Here is a 23499-nt window from a genome sequence, read left to right on the forward strand (position 1 = left end):
AGAAGATGCTCCTCTGAAGCCACCATTTTCAGCACCCGACGAGCTTCTCAAGAAGATAACCTACGGACTACAAATTATTGCACCAGTTCGCAGCCAAACTAATCTTTTCCTAAAGCTGAGATAAAATCCATCCGCTCTTGTTTCGCGACACCGAGCGGAGCTCATCAAACAGGGACCCAGCCTACACTGCGGAAGAGCCAAATCCGACTCTCAGCTCTCGGGACTTCCTGCAACGTCCTGGCCAAGTCAGCCCAGGCCAGATTGCTCCAAGTATCCGATGCCAAAAGATGCAGACAGATGTCTGCGGGGATTTTCAAAAGCGTGCGGGCACCTCAATCGCACGGCTGCAGAATACATCCCTTCATCTTTGGTACCTCCGGTGCCCGGGGGGGAAAGGTTAGTTCCCTCATGTGGTTCCCGGCGCCGCATAACGTTAAGGAGAAAAAAAAAACGGGGAGCGTTTGCGTCCGCTGGAGGAAGGGAGCGGCACGGCAGCGAGGGGCAGGGCCGAGGGGAGGCGAGGCACGGCTTTTGGATGGCTGCGATCATTTCCGCCACTTCGAGCCGATCACGCAGTCGCAGGGTTACACTGCGCTCCCGCGCGCTACGGGGAGAAACTCCACAGCCTGCTGCAGAGCACTAGCCTCGCGCCCGGTCAAGAAGGGCAGGAGATCAACACGCTATTTGGAAACACATTGAGAAATCATTGGGCCAATGAAAGTATTCTGAAGGCTTAACAAATAAGAAAGAACCCTACAGGTTTTACAGTAGAAATTACTCGAGGCTTTTTCAACCACAAACTCATTTCATCGTCATTTCTCATTTAGCAACCACGCAATCGAGCCCCCTAGCTATCGCAAACATGGCTTTTCCACACAACCGTCTCCCTGCTAAGCAGTCCAAGTCAATATGTTAAGGAGCATATAAAAAGCCTTGAAGCATGGGAAAAAAAAATACAAGTGGTTCTGGATTTCATAACAAACAGTCTTCGGTGGTTATGCATTATGTTTTAAAAAAAAAAAAAAGAAAGGGAAAGCAATTGTATATACATACCAGAGCTCTTCACCACCTCAGCCGTAAAATCACCGTTTAAACACAACCAATAGAGGCTCTGAACACACCTGCAGTAGCTCAAAGAACACCAGGCAACATGATAATTATCCGTGGCATTATTACATGATTGATTATTTTACTGCTTCTGGCTGTGAAAACAAAATAGTCTCAACCAAAAGGCTGAAAATAATCATGATTTATGAGTATAACACTCCATCAACTGGGAAAAACAACGATTTTCACAGTGCTCTTTTTTTTTCTCTCTAGTTCTCTCTGAAAAATAATTTATAAACCAAAAATACCAGCTCTGTTTGCAGCCCTAGGCTGAAATCTTTAAGACTTCAATTCAGAGAAACACTCTTAGACAGGCAGAACGCTTGAAAATATACTTATTTCCAAGCGCGCTTAAGTGCCTTCCAGTATTAGAAACAAAACAACATGAATCCACCTCAGTCTACCAGGTAATACAAAAATAGCCCAGGTCACAACTGAGTTTAGGAGAACATGAAGTAAATTTGCTACTACGTATCCGAATGGTTATTCTGACTTGGTTGACCTCAAGGGGCAGGGGAACTACAGCGAGTGTAAAAATCCTTCCTACAGTTTGTTTTATTTTCAAAGTGGAAAACACAACATCAGGTTTAGCAGATAGGGCTCTTTCTAGCCACCCTGCTCTCCTGAAAATACCAAGAGCAAATAACACATTCGCATTGACCAATATCAGAGCTTTTTTTGAATGATAAAGTACTTAGGAGGAAGCACTATCATCTCCCCCTTCCTGACACATGGGTGCAATGGAGACAAATGCATAACTGATGCTCAGACGCATGGGCTTGATACTAAATACTAATTCAGGAAACTTTGGTGCCTAAAGGAGAGCTTGGTGGCTCACCGCGATTCTGAGAAACAAAAGTTGGCAAAGGAGTCATTAAATAATACTTGTTAAATAGATGCTTAGACTCACTTCTTAAATAGAGGCTTAGACTCACTGGTTAAATAGAGCCTTAGACTCTTAGCTTCAGTTAGCACCACAATTTCTGAAAATCTTAGGTAGATAGAAAAGTACATTTCTGGCTCTCTAGAGCATTACCCTTTTGGGATTTGTCTCCACTAAGTCATAGTAGAACATGCTTTTACAAAGTTATGCTGCATGTAACACTGAATACGGTATTCAAAGAGCAGCAGCTGCTCTTCAGTCAACATTATTTCAGCTACAGGTTTTGCTCATGACCAGTTGGCATAAAGTTAAACACAACGGTTTCATTTCTTGGACACAGCAAAATTATTTTTAATACACAGAAAAAGAAAGTATCCCAGCTGCTAGATCAGCCTCTTAAAATCCTTAATTTTCTAGTGAAAGCCCTCTTTATACCTAGTAATTATTTATGGCCTATGTGCTCAAAAAAAAAAAAAAAAGAGGAATTTCTCTCCACCTCCTACTAACAGTTCAACTTGCGCTGATGGCCAAGGAGCAAGTATAGAGGGGGTCGGTCTGCGTCCGAGCACGGCACACGGGATCACTGTGAGTGCTTGCTCAGCCATCAACAACCTAAACGTTGTCACGTGTGTGCGCGTGTGCATGTGTAGAAAAGGGGGGGGAATGAAGACAAGGAGGGATTCCAGGATTTATAGGAAATAAAGAGCTGGTCTACATTTTAATGCTTGAAGAGCACAATCCAGTTATTTTAATTACAATTTTAAAAGAAGATTGATTGATTTGTTTTACTATTTCTTTCCAGACTTTCATGGAGTGGAATTATTCATTTATACTCTCCACTTTAGAGCATCTAAAACACGAAATACTTCTGCTAACATGCTGCTCACCTGGTCTAGATGGGACCTAGATCTTTTTTCTCTATTGCAGAATCTGTTTGACTGTAACTGAGTGCATAAAGTAGAAGAGGCTGCCTACCTTAAAAGAAACTCCCATTTCTCCTTCTCCTGTTATTGAAACTACCTTAACTGGTGCAGGAGAAAAAAAAAAAATTAGCTCCACTGCCTAAATTGACCTCTTTGACGTAGTTGTTCTTCTTTATTTATTTTTAATTAACAGAGCCAAGCAACACTTCCCTGCATGAGAAGAGATGGCATATCAGATGTTTGCTCTTTCCTTAAAAATAGTAATTAAAAAGGAGGAGAGCCCCAAGGCACAAAACAGAATGGCCAGGGTGCTTCCAAAAGTAAATCCACGCAGCCTCTGGCGGGTGGATAGCATAGCAGCTAAGCGCAAACCCGGACACCGTCCCACTGACACTAGCCCAACGTGGTCATTTTGAAGGCCACAAAGACACACAGGAGCGCCCAGCACAGCAGCAGCACCCAGCACAGCCGTGGCACCCACCAGCGGGCAGCTCCAAAGCACCTGGTGCTTGGCACCAAACTGCTGCATTTTCCCCCAGGCCAGCCAGGGACGTCCTGAGCTCCCAATATCTTTTGTTATCATCCAGCTTAACAATTGTAACTGGTGCTAATCGCCATAATCACTTTACTATGAGTTAGCTCCAACAGCAGCGCTTCAGGCCACGGCCGCTCTGCCATTTTAACAAATCCTAGACACCACGGTCATGCAAAATGCAGAACGTCATTTTAAAACTAGCGTTCTCCCACTGGAAAGCTCTGAATCTTGCGTGTGTAAAACTCCTGTTTTACAAACTTACAGCTTTCCTACTTACTTGTCGTGACTGGTAGGGCTACCATCGTTTCTGGATGATCACATGGGTCAGTTCTGCTGCTGCACCATGAAAATGGGACTATAAAACGTCTCTCTCCGTGACATCTAAGCTAGGAACAGCACAGCCTACTTTTAGATACCAGGGTCAACACATGGAGCTGAGCCACCACCTACACTCTTACCCATATATTGAACAAATCTTGTTTGAAAGTCGCAGACGAACATAGTTGAGATTTCCGAGGCACGTCCTCAAAAAAAGCCCCACGCCTCAAGTGAGAGCCTCTTATTTTTAACAAGGGCAACAAAAAAGCTCTCGCCTGTGAATAAACTGTTCCAGGTGTCATCGTGTACAGGAGTGGAACAAGCTGCGGGCAACCACCGATATTTACTGCTGGAAAATTGATTGGTTCCACTCCTAAAGCAGGGAGGACACCAAAGCTGACGGCTCCTCCAAGCAACTGCTGAGCACGCTGCCCATTACTCCTCACGCTTCTGACTTGGAACGCGCTTCCCTCAGCTTTGGCACTGGCGAGAGACCGTGTTTTAGGGAAGAAGAATATTCCTCCTTACAGTGAGAATTCAGATTAGGAAAAAATATGTATTCTATTTTAAGGCATTTCATTACAATTGAAGGTTTCAAAATATACAGAGCAGGTACTCTGCACAGATCCAAATGTTACTTTTGTACTTGATACGTTCCCTTGCAACCACTGTTTACTTAATCAAAATGGACAGCTGTGGTTTTCATTATCCTTAAGCAAATATTTGCACAGGTATTACTTTCTTGTGTTATACATTACCATCAAATTTTGCAAGCAAAAGCCAACCATGACAATCTAAACGTCCTCACACGTGAACTTTTTGTAACAAGCATGAGCAATTGCCAAATAAATTGTTCCAAGTGTATAAGCAGTTGCCTTCCTTCACGTTACCTGTGGACGACTGGAAAACGGCATTAGCTCCAAAGCAAAGCAACAGACTGCTAACTCTATAAGCGGGAAAGCACGCAGAATCAGAGACACGTCTTTACATGCAGCCAGTACAGCAGCCATTATAACAGGGAATAACATTAATGGACCATTTTAAGAACCTGTAGGCCGTGCCAAGACTTCTGTTGGTGACGAAGCTTCAGCACAGCAGCCCTTTTGCGTGATGTACATAGGCACAGCGCACACATTGTTGGCACCTATTGTGCCAAGGAAAGACCTACTAAGCTTCACAGGCTACGTTTTAACTGCAAATGCTCCTACTTAGCCTAAACTACTACTAATATCCATCTAGCAGAGACGTTTAGCTAGCTACAGTGCCTTCTTGGGAAACAGATGTCAGAAAACGAGATAACTGGTTTTCCGGGCATTAAAAAGTACAACCGCATCTTTCCATCCTTGTGATCACGTATAACCAGGCCACTTTGTGCTATCTAAGTCCACCTAGGTCTGGCAGGCACCGAGTCCGTCACGTAGTTATCGGCACTGGCTGCGACCGGCAGCATTTGGCAGAGCGGCTGAATCAGTGAGGGAACCACCAGAATCGGACGTGACGGCGGCCCAGGCTTGGCACACGCGGAGCCGGGGCTCAGTCGAGATCAAAAGGAGCTGAGTCTTTGCAGGGAGAGCAGCATGCCCTGGCAAGTGGTGCCACAGAGGGAAACTCATGACAGCGTGAGACAGTCAGCTGGCGAGATGACTTCAAAGCAGAGTGCATTTCTTCTCCCACATCTGACCATTTTGCTGCTGGTACTAGCCAACATTAATACGAAGCCAGCATCAAAAACATAGGCTTCCTGTTATGAAATATGCCTGGTCACACTTCAGCTCAACCTGCCACGGCTTCACAGAGCTAGAAATAGTCATTTGATGATTGCTTGGGGGCTCAGCCTTACTTCTAGTAAAAAAAAAAATTTGCATCGCAGAAGACTACCGTAAAAATTAGCAACCGCTAGGTATTCTTGCTAGCGTTCACAGAGATGCCGTCAATAATGTGGTCAGAGGGGACCCATCATGGCATAGATGACAAGGAAGGTTTATTATGTTAGCCAGCAGTTTTGTAACTGTGGAAACAGAAATTTTTTTCTCTAGTTCTATTAGGCATGAATTTCTCAGCAATTATCTTTAAAAAAAACGCCTTTTATTTCCAACATTTGCTTCTGTGAGCACCCAGCTGTTTCCTTCTCACTCTTTGGGTATATATGAGAATTTTTACATTTTCCTGTAACAATATTCAACTAGAGCCAATTTTTAAAATCCTTCTATTCAGAGAGGAACAGAGAGTGCCTGCATTAGGTCACTGATACTGTGGTACTAAGGTCGGAAAGTTCATTTTCCTGGTATGTTACCTGCATCCTTTGGGAAAATACTTGGGAAATTCTATTCTAAGCATCAAGCAACATGGTAACCATAACCTAACACATCAGCGGCCTAACAGACAGTTAAAGAAACGCACCTTCGAAAAGACCGGAGTGCCTATTTGTAGGCCCTGCACTTTCTATCACTAGATATCAAATTAAGAATGCACCAGGGAAAAGCTTCTCTGGACCTTCCGCTATGCGCTGCCTCTTAGATTTTCTACAAGGCAGCTAACATGAAAGAGACTCAGTGATTTACAGTCCAGCACTATGAACGTAGATAAGATCTGGTCGAAGATCTAACACAAAACAAAGAAGTCTGTATTACTCTTGGAATGGCTTCTCAAATATTTAAAACTACTATGACCCAGAAAGCCAGCACATGGATATATTGCCCTCGACCTTGTCAGTCTTTGCTAGTGTGTTCTTCTCTGCTCTGTCTCTGTATTGTGTTTTGTATATATTAATCTGAAATTCCTAACTTCACTGGCTTGATAAAGTAAGCACTGGATGTATAATAGCTTATTAAGTGCTCTGCTCAATTACCTGTCTGTCCATTAGTATCTTCTGGCTATGCAGCATGTCTGAGACGTCATTTTTTGCTAGTAGGAGTTGTCAGAAGAAAAATATCAGTAGAAGAACCTATTATGGTAACTACTAAGATAATGAAAGTCACATTTGAAACATATTTTTAAAGTATTTAATTTCAGTCGGTCTGTTCTTAAAATGAAAATATATTATTTGCATTTTCTCCTGTGCAACTCAATCTCTCTTACTTAGGAAAACATGGCAGTAAATGATGTTATTCTTCAAAAAAAGAAAATATTCTGTATGCTATCTTGCAGGAAATATGTGAAATATATTCTGTATTCTGTACTGCAGGAAAACCCTAGTTATAATGAAAGGTAAATGAACTCCATTTTCTCCTTATGCTTGGCTCACTGACGTAACACAAGCCAAACTTGGTAACAGAGGGAAGCAGTGGTAAACTGGAACACACGAACATGACATACCAATTTGAAGAAAATAAATGAACAGAACCAAAATTAATTTGTGTATAGAGGAAACAAAACCAGCTGTACTTCATTTATGTATTCTTTTCTCTTTTTTTTCCTCTTCCACACAAAAATAACTACACAAAAATTCAAGCTCTCGCCCCTCAAACCTGAAAAAAGATCTAAATCTCACAACTGATGCATAACAGAGGTCTGAAGTACCTGGCACTGCAATTCTTGCATGCTCAAAACTACTAGTAGTAGTCTGAGAACAATAACAGATTGAGTCCTTAATTGGCATAAATCCCCTTCCCGGAAAAGGTCTACAAAATGGCAAAAGTAAAATGAAATAATAATGACAAAGCAGGAGATTCATAGACTGCAAAAGCCAGCTTTGAGAAATACCTATCCTCACCACAGCACAGCAACTCAACCTTTAGCGGTCACAGAAGGATTGAATTCCCTTATCATAATCCAGCTCTACCTTTCTACCAATTACTTTTCATGGCACAAAGGCCACAACAGACTTTCAGTCACTGGGCTTGGCAGGACTTTATGAAATTACTCCATAAACAAAAGAGGCAACATATACACTGTATTATGTTACTGTAGCAAGGCTTTTAAGCAGATTTCAAGTGACCTTATTGGCCTGAGTCATAAAACAGTAATTCTTAGTGGACTCATAATTTATGTGAAAATTTAACTTGTGCAATAGTCCATTGCTGCTTTAGTTAGCACACCATGCTAGATCACATTCTGATTTATTGCATTCTGATGTCCATACTTTTATTTTCAGAAAGAGATTTCATACAGTGCTTTCAATAGATCTGCAGTGTGAGGATAACAAGCAAATCAATAACCAGATGTATTTTGCCTATGAAATAAAGAAACTAACACTCAACACCAGCATCAGGGTGCTACCGTATCAGCTATAATTAGTCTACCAGTTAGGTTAATATAAGACCTAGTTATGTCAGATCACTACAAAAGTGTGCCTAATCAGGTATATCGACCAAAAATTTTTGTCGCAGGTCTGGGTCCAAGGATGATTCAATTTCTGTGGCTTTCCCACGTTCCAGTTATTGAACATTCAGGAGAAACTCTTTAGGTGCAGTAAAGCCAAAGAGAGTACCAGAAAATACGGCGAAGCCTGCCATATAGGTTGAAAGTCCCCTTCACTAAATTTCTAACCAAGGTTAGGCAAGAGCAAGAACTGTGGGAGAACAACCACAGGTTGGCAAACAGCAGCGGGATCGAAGGCTATGGTTACTACTCATCCCATTTCAGTCAATTAGTGTATAAATACAGCTGACCAAAATTAAGACTTGCTCAGAGAATGTCTGCAGAGTAAGCTGTAATTCAATACTAATAAGAATGGAATTATTCAATTCAGCATTATTTCAGTCTTTTTAGTAGCATTAGAATTAAATGCTGCAATTTGCCAACTACACTCAGATGTTTTAATTATGGGAAACCTTTTAAAGGCTAAAACATTGTGCATAACTGAGAAATGAAGAAGGTTACAGAGCTCAGGCACAGAAACAAAGAAGCTTGTGTCAAAAACTTATGCGTTAACTCTTTGGTCTACACTGTGTCAGGGGCCTACAGAAGTAAGTCTTTAAGATGGAAGATGAAAGTCCAGCCTTAGTTGTTCAAGTGAGAAGCACTTTGTACTGTAAAGTAGTTCAAAAAATTCATATCCACCTAGCAAAACATTCAAAATAAGACAACTTCAGAAAAGCACTTGTATTTATATTCTTTCATACACTGTATGCTGGATGTCACTAAGATGTAATCGTTTACAAATAGCACGTCCCGAGCATTTGAAAACGTGCCTTTTGATATTAAGCTAGCATAAAGCAGTTGCTACAGTTAAGAGAGGGTTTAATCTTTTTCGTTACAAACTTTTGTCTTTTCTTCGTGGGGAGCAGAACGGAGGCGTTAACCAGAGTATATCCATTCACCCCAGGCTGAAGCTTGTCAGGACAATCTGGTGCAGTAATTCTTGCCTCTGTCATTCTTTCACCTCTTTTTTTTTTTTTTAAAGTCTTGATTTCAATCCAGATAACAAAAATGCTTTAGCTCCTGTTTGTGCCTCTGGCCCCCTAGCTACAGCTGAGGTCATTGTGTTGTCCCAAAGACTCCCAACAATTGGACGTTATTCCGCACAGAAATGATTAAGAAATCCGAATAGCCAAAACACTGTAGGCACACCCGTCTTAGGTAACGTTTCCGAGCAAAGCCTGGGAGCGCACGAGCCAGGCAGGACAAGGGGAAAAACAGCCGTCACAATTCGAGCCCCGAGCACGGGCTGAAGCCCAACAGCGACGGGCAGACAGCCTGGTGTGGGCGGCCCCCACCGCCTTCCTGCGCCAGCCGCCCCGGAGCCGCAGCGGCGGGAGGGGGGAACCGCTCGGCCCCCTCCACCCCTAGCTATGCTTCCCCTATAGACCGTCCAGAAAGCCTCTAAGGGGAAGATGTAAAAGGGGGGCGGGGGCGGGGAGGAACCCTATTAGCCAATTTTTTCCTCTTCTGTGCATGCCGCAAGTCTTGCATCTCTTGGGTACGGATTATCGAAGGGGACAGCAACACTGCATCCTCATTCAAGGCACCTCTGGAGTTGCTACTCGGCATCCCAGAAGTACTTGCTAAATCCCTGATACCGCCTGAATCATTACTAGGAGCTTCTTATTTCCATTTACCCGCTTAGTTGTCTTTTTCTAGGGGGTTGAATGCCCGAGTGAAAGCCCCTGTCCCTGCAAACTTGAGCGGAGAGTCTGTTCAGAAACAGCAGAGTTGCTTGGAGTGAAGAACATTACTGTCGCATTAAAATAAACAGAAGTGAAGCTTCAGCAGGCTGATCAAAATAGGCCGTTTAACAAAAAGTTAGCACATCTACGGAGGAAAAAAAAAAAAAATCCTGTGAACTAATGGAGATCCTCACTGTTAGCGTTTCAAATCACGCAGCTAAGACCAGCACCATGCCTTAACTCTGCATCTCCCCTCGCTAACGTAGTACCGCATGGGCCGTTTATGATTACTTGTGTGGTCATCATCTCAGACTAACTGACAGTATAGACTACGGTGTTTCTGTAAATATTCTGGACAAGAGCCATAAAGTATGAACCATTCTCTGTTTATATAAAAAATTCCCTGAACCAAGGACACATTTCACCTTGGCGCACTCACAAGGCGCTCTCGCTCCCTCCCTCTCTCCCCCAAAGGAAAGTTCTTAACTTTCCCCATGTTTTCACTTTAACGAGCTCAGCCAACAGGCTTGCACTAACCCTGGTAAAAATATTTAAATGTGTGTGCTTAAAGTCAGGTCTTAAAAAGTTAAGTGCTCAGCAGAAATGGACTCAGTCGCTGAGGTGCTGGTTAAGCCATTTTCCGCGGGGGTCCGCTGGAGTTACAGGTGCGTGGTTGCTTTAGGATGGTGCCGAGCCACTTCCATTTAGGTCCTCAAACATGGGGATTTAAAGACTCGGATTTGAAAATCTTATGTCTCTTCAACTGGCTAAGCGTAAGAATGAACGTTTTTAGATTAAGCTCCAATTACAAACGCGCTTCTGACTTGACCAGCTTTTAATATTCAATTAACTTTAAAGCTTAACATGTGAAGCAATACATCTTAACGAATAATGGTTGCTTTCCTACTTCTCTGCTTTGTTAGTTTTACCCAGAGAAAAGATGTTTATGACCGGACTTCTCTAAAATGTTGACTCATCGCTCATAATGTAGGACAGCACTATGCTCTGTTTACAGCACTGCACAGCTTAATGCATTTTGTGGAATTTTTTCTGCCAGATGTTGCCCTATTCAAAATTTGTACACAGCGAAAGACTGCCTTTTGGCAAAATGACAAAATAGACATACATTAAATGTCGGCTTTCTCGAGTTTACATCACTCACACCCCTCAGTCTACAAGGACCTACAAATTACAGCTGTCGAAGTTTTTGCATAACCTAAACTTTCAGCTCTAGAGAACTCTTACTTGTCTGCATTTATTTATATTCTTGGTAATGGAGTGGTTCATTATTTATACTAGCTGTTTAAACAGTAACAGGGTTGTTTTAGGAATTGCACATTTGTGCAGAGATAGGCTGTGCATTTTACGTATTTGAAGAAAATCAAGTTTCAGCAACCATAATAAGTTGACTCAAATTTTCACAGTCATAATAGTACAGCATTTTTCTCTAAAATGTTTTGCAATGGTTTTAGCAAGCAAACTATGTGGATTAAGTTATTTCTCACCTCTATTAGTCATGTTGCTTCACTGTTAAATCTTAACATTGTTAAACCTATAAGACGACATTGCTACATTTTCAAGTCTGCGTTCATTTTGAAAAAGGTGTAGCTTTGCCCAGGTGTAAAAAGCAGCTCCGGAGAAACGCGTTAGGGAAGAGTTATTACCTACCCCCTAAACAATCCCCTACCTGAACTTAAAACCAAGGCTGACGTTCTGCAAGCGCTCACAAATAGAAGCGGCTGAACCTTTTCAAACTGGGAGCACTGGGAACGCGGCGAATCGCCCGAGTCCCCGACTCACTGAGTCCACAGAAGTAGCTGGAACTTGCGCGTCTTTTCATCTCTAGCCTTTTGAGCGCGCGCTTCCTGTCGAGGCTGACAGCGTTAACAGAATCGATCGTGCTTTGCAGGTAAGTGGAAGCCGGGGCTTTGTACGAGCAACACGTAGTCCATATTATGCTGCAAAGAGAGCGTTAACGTACGTGGGTATACACTGTATGTGCCTGCATAGGCACATACACTAAATTTTAATTCGGATGCTCTCCTCCCTCCAGTTCCCTTCTCCCAACATCTTTTAGGAATTTATCTCTTAAGAGAAACCCCAAAATGTAGGAATGTAAGTGATTTCTTGAAAGCTTATTCAAAAAGCTGATAAAACAACAATTTGCATCTCACGTCTCAGACTTCAAAAGCCTCTTAAGAAAGAAGTCAGGGATTTCACACGAAAACACCGGTAGTGACCACGTACCCGGCACAAAGGTGAGTGTTTATGACCTCAGAGAGATGGGATTTCCATTTCCTTTAATGAGCCACGACATCAGAACAGCACTCTTAACGCCCGCTTACACAGGAGCAGCCCCTGGGACAATACATCTGCTGCTGCGGAAGCGAAGGAAAGGAGGTGTGGAGGAAGGGGGGAAGCAGGCAACGCGGAGGAAGACCTGCACAACCAGAACAAGACAAGGACGATACCTGCAATCTGGTTAATCTTTTTCAGGACACTTTGCACCAGAAAAATACAGGAAGCACACACAACCATGAAGCAAACGATATCTAGTATTCTGGGTAACAGAAGGTGCGGGGTTTTTCTTGTTTTTTTTTTTTTTAATCCCTTCTGTCATTCACTGTTTCTTCATTAAGTAAACGGACACATCTCAGACTTACAACATATGTGGCCCACAAAGCTAAAATCCTGCCTTACCACGTTTGAGAGGAAGACTGCTGTTTGGCCCAAGGCACTCACAACCTGCAGGTCTTCTGACTGCCAGCTGGTGAGCCAGGAAGGGTGGATGTGGACCTCTTGTGCCGGATCAGCTATGCCCTTGCCGAGCCACACGTGCCACAACTTTGCTCTGGCGAACCCAATCAAATGCAAAAGAAAAATAGGAGGACTTCCATATCGAGAGGAATTAAAAGAAAGGCAGGAGGGTGAAGGGGAGGCAGGGGACCTGAGGAGGTTTGGAGAGGTCTTCAGAAGGGAAGGAGGAGCCAAGGGATAGGGAGGGAGTGCATGATGCTGTAGGAGAAAAACACAGACATAGAGGTATGGGCACAGAGGGAGGCAATAGGGGATGCTTGGGTGCTGGAGGGGGCAGATTGGGGGTGTTAGGATGCAAAGGTCCCCCTGCAGAGGCAGCCGCAAGCAAGCTGGTGAATGAAGTGCTCAGCTAAGTATCTACTCAGTTGATTAATTTAAGCCTGGTCTATCTCCTTCAATCACATCACCTAAGCATCCAGTTTTGGCTTGTGCAGCCTGAACTACTCTAACCTCACTCTCACGGATCAGAGAAGGGAAGGTTAAAGGAACACAAGACTCTTGGAAAGGTCTTTAGAAGATTTAAGAAAAAAAGTTAGAGTGGAATAATCTGTGACATTTGAAATAAAGTTTGGTGGTTCCAACCTGAAAGCATTTGATCGATACGATATACATCATCAAGTACACAACCACTTTGCTCAAGGACATTTCCTAATTTGAAGTGCTGCTTTGCTTTACTTTTCTACCGCAGGTTGAAAAGACTGATTCTGCATGAGCAATTGCAATAGATTTATTTTTAGAAGAAAACATTAATAGCTTAATTTACAGCCAGGAATGACAGATATTTGGGTAAAATACTTGTTAACTACAAGAATAATTAAACATTAGATGGATAATCCCTTTCTGGAGATGTTAAATTTATCAATTAATAACCAGAAAAGGTGGTAAGCTGCAACTCATCTTTTGTTGAAGCGGTTAGCCAGGCTAAGCTATTTCAAAAAACCACAGGTTTTGAACGAGCAGCTTGCCATCTAGTTTTGTAAAGTCATTCAAATTCCTGCTAGTAACGTGAGGAAACATGAGCGTATCTAAAGCATCCCTCAGTTCCTGATTAGGAGGGTAAACGGACAGCAAGAGGACCCCGAAACAGAGAAAGGAAAAAGTGGAAATGGTTTATACCTGATCTCTTTGCCTTTGTCATAAGCAAATGGAATCTGTACATACAACAATTTATGTTCTAGTCAAAAAGAGTGCCTAGGTATTTGTGCCAGCATGAAACAGAAATAACCCACAAGTTTAAAACACCTATGGCAACTCAACTGCTCCACACTCAGAATAACGGAGCTTCTCCTGCTATGGAAAATGAAAGAATAACTCTGGATAAAACAGCCATACCAGTAGCCCACAAACGTTCATCTTCTTGCTTATACTACACAACTAAAGAAAATAAGTGCCAGCAGAGAGCAAGCAGAGCCAAGAGGTTTTTAAGGAAGCAAGTATTTCAAACGCCAGATTCTTAGCAGCCTATGCTTACTGCCTAGCAAGAGTTGTGTGACTGATGTAAGAAATAGGATATTAAATACAGGCATTTATTCTTCTCTTTAAATCGACCACTCCAGATCTCCAATATTACACATGCTAGTGTGTATGTGAAAAAGTACTACAGTCCCTCATCACTCATTATAATAACCATATAGTCCAGAACGTTATTTTCTTTTGAAGAACAGCTTTATAATAAGCAAGTAGTACGTTTTATCCTGGTAGCAACACGCCCCAAAGCATTTTCTATCATTAATAAGGTTTGTCATTTTACAAAAATATACTAAGGCTATTTGTATTCTACACAAAGCTAGAAGGTAGGACTTGAAACAGAACACTCAACGTTTAAGGTAAAATATGTACATTTCAATTCAGAATGAGGCACTAAATCAGCCAAAACTTGCTTCTGACAGACTAGTGATGAATTATAGGATTTTCAGTAATCCTCCAATAAACAAAGTGAACACTGTTCTGCATGCAGGAACTGCTGGTTAAATCACACACAACATAGATCTGGTATTCTTGCTGGAAAATATGACATTACCTTGATTGTCAGGCAGCCTTCTAGAAACACTCAATTTTCCAGCTCGCCTCTATACAAACACACAGTTTAAAAGAAAAATTATGTGATAGAAGTCATAAACATACAAAAACTCTACCTAGCAATGCAGACCTTAAAAGTTTTCTATGCTCCGGATCAAGGGAGAAAAACGCTTTCAAAAATACACTGTGAAAGAAGGAAGAAGGATTACACGAAGCTGGAATTACTTTGCAGAACAAAACGAAGCCTGCCATCCCTCGCTTAACAGGCTGTAAAGATGCCTAACGTTAAAGTCAGTTTGTCACCAGTGAGAGGCACAATTCTGCACTACAGCATCTGCCTCGCGGCCGGGGGCTTCCCTTGCGTTTGGCCACGAAACAACAACACCTGCGCTGCCTGACAGGGCAGAAATCTTCTATTTGGGCGCACGCCCTAGATCACGTATTCATCGAACAGACAGGTCAGCTTCAGATCAGGTTGTGGGGCAAAAATGCAGCGTGTGTACAGCTCCGGGCAGAGTGAAAAAATCCGACAAGGCAGACATTGGTCGCAGGGTAGTTCGAACTCAAGCTCCTATTTTAACACTTGGACAAAAAATTAATGTGTATAAAAGGTCGGTCAACACAATGAAAACACATCACCCCCCTGCCAACTGTCTGCTTTTCAAGCGGCACGCAAAACTGTTCAGTGAAATGGGAAAAATGTATCTGTACTTTCTATCAAATTTGCTTTCCTCAGATAGCCATGCTTCCAGTTCTCTGCATGGATCTGCGCAGGGTGGATAAAAGTGGGAGAACTTAAAAAATAACTAGCTTCTGGATCTTGGTTTATTTAGAGATGCTTTCTTTTAAAACAATCCATTTACAATTAAATACGAAATTATGACATCCTGTGAAATAATCTAGTAAGCAGCTAATTCAAACCACAAAAATATTCAGTAGTATTTGAAGTGTTAAAGAAAAGCCAGATCTCTGAAAATGCAGAAGCCAAAGACAAAGCAGCTGGAGCCAGAATACGCTGAAACGCTAAACCAGTTTTTGACAGGAGCAGACTATTCCGCAGGTGCATAGAGAATATTTGCTTCATTTCAAATTTCAACTACTTCATTCAAAGCTGAAAAACCAACTGGGATTTTAAAAGGCAGGAAACCTTATTTTCCTCTTACAACCCATGAATAAAAATGAGGTGAGAGGCTGAGATCCAGTTTTAAAATCCTGAAGCCCATGGTAAAGAGAAACAATCAGTTCAATTCACTACTACAGATAATATTGTATTTACTAAGTTAGTATGTTTCAAATTAAAAACATACTTTCAGAAAGTTATTTCCTCTTCCATATGCATGTTAAAGATAGATTTTGTTTTACTATGGCTGTTGTGCCCAAACAGCATAAACCAGAGGTAATAAATGGTCCACCTTTTAGGCTAACACTTTTTAAATTTTGTGCTAAATGAGAAAAATGGATCAATGTGTGTTAAGCTACACTACTGCCAAAGTGCATTGCCCCAGTTTGCAAAAAGAGATACCAGTAATGTACTGAGGCAACTTCAGTGTTTTAATTATTATCTAAGAAAACCAATCTTTCCCTAAGGAGAAAAAAAATGAACAGAAGAAAACCAAAGGTTTTCCCATTTTCTAGGTTAAGTTACAGTTAAAGGCACTTACATTACTTTAAATTCAGCTGCCGTGACCATCTTTGCCTACAACCTGGAGGAAAGACTAGCCAGTTGCAATCCTTGGAAACAGCCTAGCCCCTCTGCTAAAAGCGTTTCAGGTTTCTTGCTTTGCATAGCAGTAGAAGGAAGTCCTGAGGCAGAGCAGTGATTGCTTCTGTTGGGAAGAGAGTACAACGTTTCATTTTCTTCATTTGATAAAATCAAAGTGCTAGATATAAGAGATCTAAAAAGCTGACAGCGGGAATTGCTAGTTTACCTCTCCACTCCCCATTATCTGGAAAAAAAAAATTAAAAAGGGCTTCGTTCTGTTTTGAAACAAATTTCTTCCCCTCCTGGTGCCATGGAAGCAATATTTGCCCTCCACCTTTAAATAGCGGAGCATTTTGTCTCTATGAGAAAGGATGGAGGAAATGCCAAAAAAATCAAAATGTATCAGCAAAAAGGACGAGGGAGGCAGTAATCTACCTCATCTGAGGCCACAGAATGTCTTTTTTTTTTTTTAAAGTCTTAGGGCTGGGAGCCTAATCACCCCTTTGATATATATCAACACTTCCATAATTACTGAAATTGTACAGTGAAAAGACTGTCAAGTTTTTGAAGGGCAGGCATAATTAAGCCATTTGATGCTATGAACTTATCTACAGTTTCCTGCCAGAGGGGAATGAGCAGGTAGTTGAAAGGGCCCATTTAGACTACAAGGAGGTGTTTTCTGCAGTAGCCGAGTTGCACAAATGAAGTCAGACCAACTCAAACCACTGGTCTAGCCTTAGCATCCGGTATAGCTAACACTCCAGATTCAAAGAATTTGATATTAAACAACACTAATAAATGTATTAAGGATACCTTTGTGGAAAGTAAAGAAGTAAATCAATGTTATCTATATTTCACCATCTGAATACCCAGGCAACCACCACAACCACCACAGGCAGAACTAGCTTTGTCAGCTTTGTAATTACTAAAAAACTTGCAACACTGGCTCAGATAACTTGATGTGTCCCTGATTCCAGTCCAAAGGCCTGGACTGGTTTCAACCAGGCAGTGCCATCATTTAAGCAGAAATATAAATTCTTTAACAATGGAAAAGGCAGACTGTGATACAACTTAGTCGTTCTCAAATAAAAACACAGCACTACTGTGGGTTTTTTTCCCCATTACATTATAAATTTAATCAAGTTTCTCTTTTCTAAGATTGCTTTCCTAGATTATTCTGCTTGATATTGAATTCTAATCTATTTTCCTGTTGCAATGCTCACTGGCATATATTTCATAAGAAGTTTTGTTGACACTTTTGATCTGACCACTGCATAGAGCATGTGATATTACACAATTCATTTAAAGTCTCATCAGCTCCACCAAACACCTTCAAAATCTTTTTTAATATAAAGTTTTCATTACCATTCAAGTGAAGAAAATGTATTCAGACAGCTTATCTGATAATGCAGAAAACAAAGGATCAGGTTTTATATAGCAGATACCTGAATACATGCCCACCACTAGCTTCGGCAGCGCATGGTCTCCCTGCAGACATTCTGGTTGTCAGCGGGCAGTCACCTCTGTGGCCCACCTACTTGCTCGCAGGATTAGCAAAAGAGGAAATCCAAGGCACAGCTGGCTATATGAAGACCATGCAGTACCACAGCAAGAACCCTCTCCTTTTAATCAGTATTTCAGCTTTTCAAGCCATTCCCTCCCAGCAATACTATGTGACCCTAGCACGCACTGCATGCAGCCCTGGCCATTCCCAGGAGGAGGCATTTTGCAAGATGTCCCACATTAACCTCCACAATAGCAGGATATCGGTCATGGGTAGAACTTTTATTTGGGACATGGGATGAAAGAATGGAAGAACATGGCACAGATCTGAGCGCTGCTCCCTGCGGAGTCTGGCTGCTCGCCTGCCCCCATCGAGCCAGTCTTCCCCTCAGCCCCATCCTTCCCTTTGTGTTCCTGTACATGGACTGGATGGTCTACGCTTTGGCCCTCTGTGGGCTCAAGGCTCACCAGATGGAGAATCTAGCTACGAAGAGGAAACTGGCCATTATGTGCCAAGGCTGGCCCTGCAGTGATCCAGATAGGTCACAGGAGAAGATCATCATCTCCAAGGGACCTCCTCTCCCTCTGCAGTGAGGTTCTGCTCTGGACACTCCCATGACTAGGCCAGTTAACAAAATCTCCTATATGTGACAGAGGCACGTGAATATATGAGATCTGTGCTAACACAGAACCCAGTGCAAAGGTCCCCTCAAGTTTATGTTCAACATGTTGAAGATCAACGCAGATACCCTAAAACGTGTTCTTGGCAATCACATCTTCCTATCTTAGGCTCTTGCAGAGACCAGCAGCTACTCTGATACAGGATACTAGAGCATCGACTGCCCCTAGGCAGCCAGAGCTATGTCTGAAGACGTAGGTAGGTGAGATGATGGCACAATTTTAAATTGCTTTAGTTTGCTTAAATTGCCACGATTAAACTGGTACGTGTGTTCTTGCCTGCTGTTGGTTTATCACTGCTCCCATTGCTTCTGCCAATTTGTATGCCGCAAAGCACCGGTTCTGCTCATCTCAAGGCCATCGCTTATAATGGCTCTGCCTAACCCCATTTGTGCCACCACAGGGTTGCACCTTGATTACTCCTACCTCCGTGGTGTCTCTAGCTGGCTCCTTCCGGCACCCATGTTAGCTAGCTGTTTTCAGCTTGATACAATCTGAGCAAATTCAAATGGCTTTTATTCCAAAACTGACACTATGGTAAGCTAAATCCTAGCCCTCAAGTACCCAACTCCCACCTCATGCTGGCATTTCAAGTCAGAAAACACTGGCTTACCAGAGCTTATATAACGTGAACCTCAGCTGACGCAAAAGGTTTGCACTCACGTTCACCCCTGGTGCCAGGAAAGGCGGTTACCGGCACCATTAGGTTTTAGAGGGTTGGCAGGAATATGTTAAGAGTTGAGAGACCACCTCAGTGGTCACAGCCCTGACAACCCAGTACTAAGTGAAACGACATCTGACCAAATAGAGTATGACTGAACCTGGCTTCCACAAGTTAGCACGTGCGAGTGAGGTAGCAACAGCAGTTTTCCTTCCTGGTACCACGAGACAGATTATTTTTCTTATGCATCCAGCAGAGAACAACAGAAATTGACACCACTTAGATGAAAAAAAGGAGGCAAGGAGTAGAAGTACCTGGGAACATGGATCTTGCAACATCTGAAATCAGATGGGGAGGACAAATTCACCTTCAGCTGGGTATAGACGAAACGGGCCTTACACAATCACTTCAGAAATACGGTTAAATGGAACAGATAAACAAACACAAGCCAGAAGTAACAGCAATAGTGACTTGATCCCAGAACCTTTGTAGCTCAGATACGGCAGCTGAAGCCAATTTACAGTGATAAAACGGCCTGCGTTTTGTGGCAATAACTGTTCTTCCACAATCCCCAGACAAACCAAGGAAAGTCACTCTTGAACTGAAATAGAAACATCATCTGTGACGTGTTCTAACAGTTAATACACTTTTAATCATATTTCTTTTTAAATGTGTGGCTTCCTTGTCCTGCATAGGACTGCTCCATACGCGACTTAAATTGATAGCGTCCACAACTGATGTCACACTGGTCTGACTAACAATCAGTGGATCATCACACTTCAGTTCTCAATGTTTTCTCAAGCAGGTAAGTACTGGTTAAACCATGCAGTATTGTAATTATGCAGCAGCAACATTATAATTATAGTAGTAACAATGATACAGGGACAGTTCACGTTTAAAAAAGGAATGGTAAAGAAAGATCAGTAATTAATCAAATAGTAAGTACAGCGCAACATATAGTACCTATCTTGTTCCTTCATCTGAGCAGAACGTGCAATCGCAATCCATAATAACTCAGTAGAAGTGATTCTAAATACCATCAATTAGAGGTATCTAATGGATATTTTAAATTAACTGGTTAAACAGAAATACCTTCTCTTTCTCTCTATACAAAGAATACTCTTAAGAGATAAACACGAAAATTGACCCTTGGTGTATACTACAAAATGAAGATTAAAAGCTAAAGGCCAGATCTGCAACAGAATTCAGCATCCCTGAACTCTTTTTTTTGTAGAATTGACAACAGCTGCTGAGCATCGAGTATTTAGTGAAGTCTTACAATAAAAGTTTTACTTTCAATTGTAAAATACTATTTTTTTTAATACAATTATAAAAGCAAAGGAAAAAATTCAGGTAGTTAGTTACATCCAATTCTTAGACTATCTTACTAAGGGTGGAATTTAAATTCATAGTGCCTACAGTACTTAAAACACATGCGATAAATATAGCTACCGCGAAATATTTTTTTTTCCAACAAAAATACAAAATTTATACTGCTTATGACTAAGTTCCACTGAAGAGAAGCAGAGGAGATAGTCCAGGTTATGAACCCATGCCCTAACTCCTGCCCTTCGCTGATGCATGCAGGCCATGATGACGTTGTACAGGATGGATTTAACGGCTCAGGCTGGTGCAAGCCTGAGGTTCTTGGAGCTCTAGAGTCAGCAATGCCTCTTCTGTCTCTTCTCCTCTATACTTTCATTTTATGTTTTGATAACTTAAACAGAGCTTTATCTAAATTAAACAACCGTCTTCTCTTTACCCATTACCTGGTTATAACCTTTAACATTTATAACCTCAAGAATGCTCCATCAATAGAGACTAGAATCTTGGTGGTTATAACACATTTACCTTGATATTCAACAATTTTAGAAGATTCATTAGAGATTGCCTAAAAAGACCCACAGTTTAACAGACAAAGTAGACATCTAGCTAAACAAAAACATTATTCTTAACTCTTTGTTCTTTTTTAACCAAAGTTTTCTGCTCATTTGTTTTCTAAAGACCTAGCAAAACATTATGAATCTTGTGCTACGCTAGCTCTGGAGGTGAGCTGAAGGCAAACAAATTGGCTAAACTCTCATGCACTTAAGCAAATATTTCCAAAGAACCCCTCTCAAATATAGACTAAAAATGGTCTTCAGAAGCCAAAGCGAGGTGTCTAGAGTCACATGAAGAGAGACAGCCCTGGCATGCCATTAATCCAGTTCTTTCTCTTCTTCCTGAGCATACCTCATTAGTTCTGTCCCAGACACAGTAATTTAATTAAATCTGTAGTGCCAGTCAACAATAGTGGGCTTGGGTGGAAAAAGGGATTTTAACAGAATTAAAGAAGAATTAACCAAAAGCACGTCAGAGGGGACATTAGCTAAAGAGGAACTCAGGTTCCTGCAGGGGAGGGAAGAGCAGCGTTCAGTTGCCACAAAGAAATCCTTCTGGATGGGCCAAAGTTTGGCTGTGTGGCTCAGGTTTATCACCTTAACAGCAGCAGGAGACATTGTACAGACTCCAGGGAAAGGGTCTTTTATTTCTGGCCACCAGAAATAAAAGATACAGGAGCAGGCTGCGGGACAGGGAACTGTGGTTGAAGATATACATATAATTGGAAATATTTGTGCAATGGCTGGGAATATTCCCAGCTTAGGACAAAAGAAGTAGAGGTTGCAGATCTGGAAGGCCACATCTCTTATTTACGAATCCCCATCTGGTAGGTTACAGGGATGACTCATGCTTACAACACTGGATGCTGAACATCTTCAGCTTTTAAAATATGCCTATATATACACACAAAGTTGCAGCTTTGCAACTCTGAGATGCGGAAGAGTTCGTATAGACCTTTATCCCTACAAGGCAGATAAGAAGGGAGGGGAGAACTATCACCCGCACCTATTTCTCAGAAGTTTCCTGCTCTCTCCTGTTTCCCCTCAAGCAATGAAAGACTCTCCAATGTCTACTGTTTTCCTTCCCTTGCTTTTGCTGTTTCCCAGATTAAATTAAAAAAAGATGAGGGAAAGGCAATTTTTTTTTTTTAAGTAAAAGTAAAAGGCACCCAAAATACACTAGCTCCCCAAGAGAGCAACCGTCTCACAATAAACCTGGACATTTACCAGTTGAAGAGTCACAAATTTTGTTTCTGGCCTTTTTCTTTTTTCTTTTTTTTTTCCCACAGATGTTCCACACAACACTAAATTGGGGCTAGAAAGAGGGGGAGGCAGAGAATGAACTTTGGTGCATTATGGAATTTTTAAAGGCATTTCCTTCTTTCTAAGAGCCAAAAGCTGTGATCACTTAAGTCTTTGCTTTTTTAAAATACATGTTCATTTTGTAGCTTTTGCCAAACTAAATGAATCCAGCCTTTGAAAACCTTTTAAAAAAATTGTAATTTTTCTCAGTCAGACTTTGTTTGACTTTTTTCCAAGAATGTCAACAAAAATTTATATAAATTTCTTCCTTTACCATGAATTCCCCTTAATTATTCAGATGTATGCCACACAGCAGAATGTTAGCATTACAAAGTTGCAGATGTTAAACTTTCAGACATAAATACATTTATTTTACTCTGTAATTAGGAAAACAGCCCCTCATTTCTTCTGGAGTGGCACTACCCATATTCTGTAATCTTTTTTTTTACAATTTGCCAAAGACATTATCAAGTAACAATCATACAGCTGTTGACATTGAAATTCAAATACTGCTTAGCAGTTTAAAATATTACCAAATTTTATAAAATAGTTTTCAAAACTGCTTTTGTGAGTGTTTTCCTTAATGAATAAATTAAAGTTAACCATGCTCTCAAAGAGCATTCCAGTTCTCCAACAAGACAGGTATTTGACATGCCTTACATTTCCTTTATGTAAAGTCCTGAATGTAAGAGTAAAGGATTCAGGAACACGGATTCCCAAATAAAACATTCCTATCCCTCCTGAAGAGCTCTAAAATATTAAACCACTCAGAAGGTGTTAACATACTTCATAAATGATAGCGTAGCTCAGAAGGCCTTTCTATAAGAAAGGGAGAAATTTCACTTTTCCCCATAAAACTATATATCTGCTGAATTATCTAAGCTATAAAAGGTAGAAGGAAAATGAAAAATTCACTTCACAAAAAATGCAAAAGCCATTTGTTTCTAAAGGTCCAAACTAATCCATTTCTGATTTTTTCCATATTTTCCATATCTACATTATACATTGATAACATTCCTCCTGCTCTGCTTCCTCATCTCCAACCCCATGTCTCTTGCACTTCAGAAAAAAAGTCTTGAAAAACGGTAGCCAGTTTTTAACAGCCATAAAGCCAGGCAGGTAAG

The 23499-nt window shown here is 41.4% G+C and overlaps 1 protein-coding gene across 9 annotated transcripts in view; it reads right to left on the bottom strand.

The window, feature by feature from the left end:
• The window catches only part of LOC138060850 (tyrosine-protein kinase transmembrane receptor ROR2), a 149624-nt gene that overhangs the window by 52624 nt on the left and 73501 nt on the right, over window positions 1–23499 (bottom strand). The window contains exon 1 of one of the 9 annotated variants that reach the window (XM_068925439.1): window positions 12514–12664. The exons of the other annotated variants lie outside the window; for them this stretch is intronic. The gene's annotated coding sequence lies outside the window, so the exon portion shown is untranslated. Of the gene's footprint in view, window positions 1–12513; window positions 12665–23499 lie in introns of those variants that run through there. 9 annotated transcript variants of the gene reach the window in all.

The sequence above is a fragment of the Struthio camelus genome, chromosome W (genome assembly GCF_040807025.1).
Source record: "Struthio camelus isolate bStrCam1 chromosome W, bStrCam1.hap1, whole genome shotgun sequence".
NCBI classification, from domain to species: domain Eukaryota; kingdom Metazoa; phylum Chordata; class Aves; order Struthioniformes; family Struthionidae; genus Struthio; species Struthio camelus.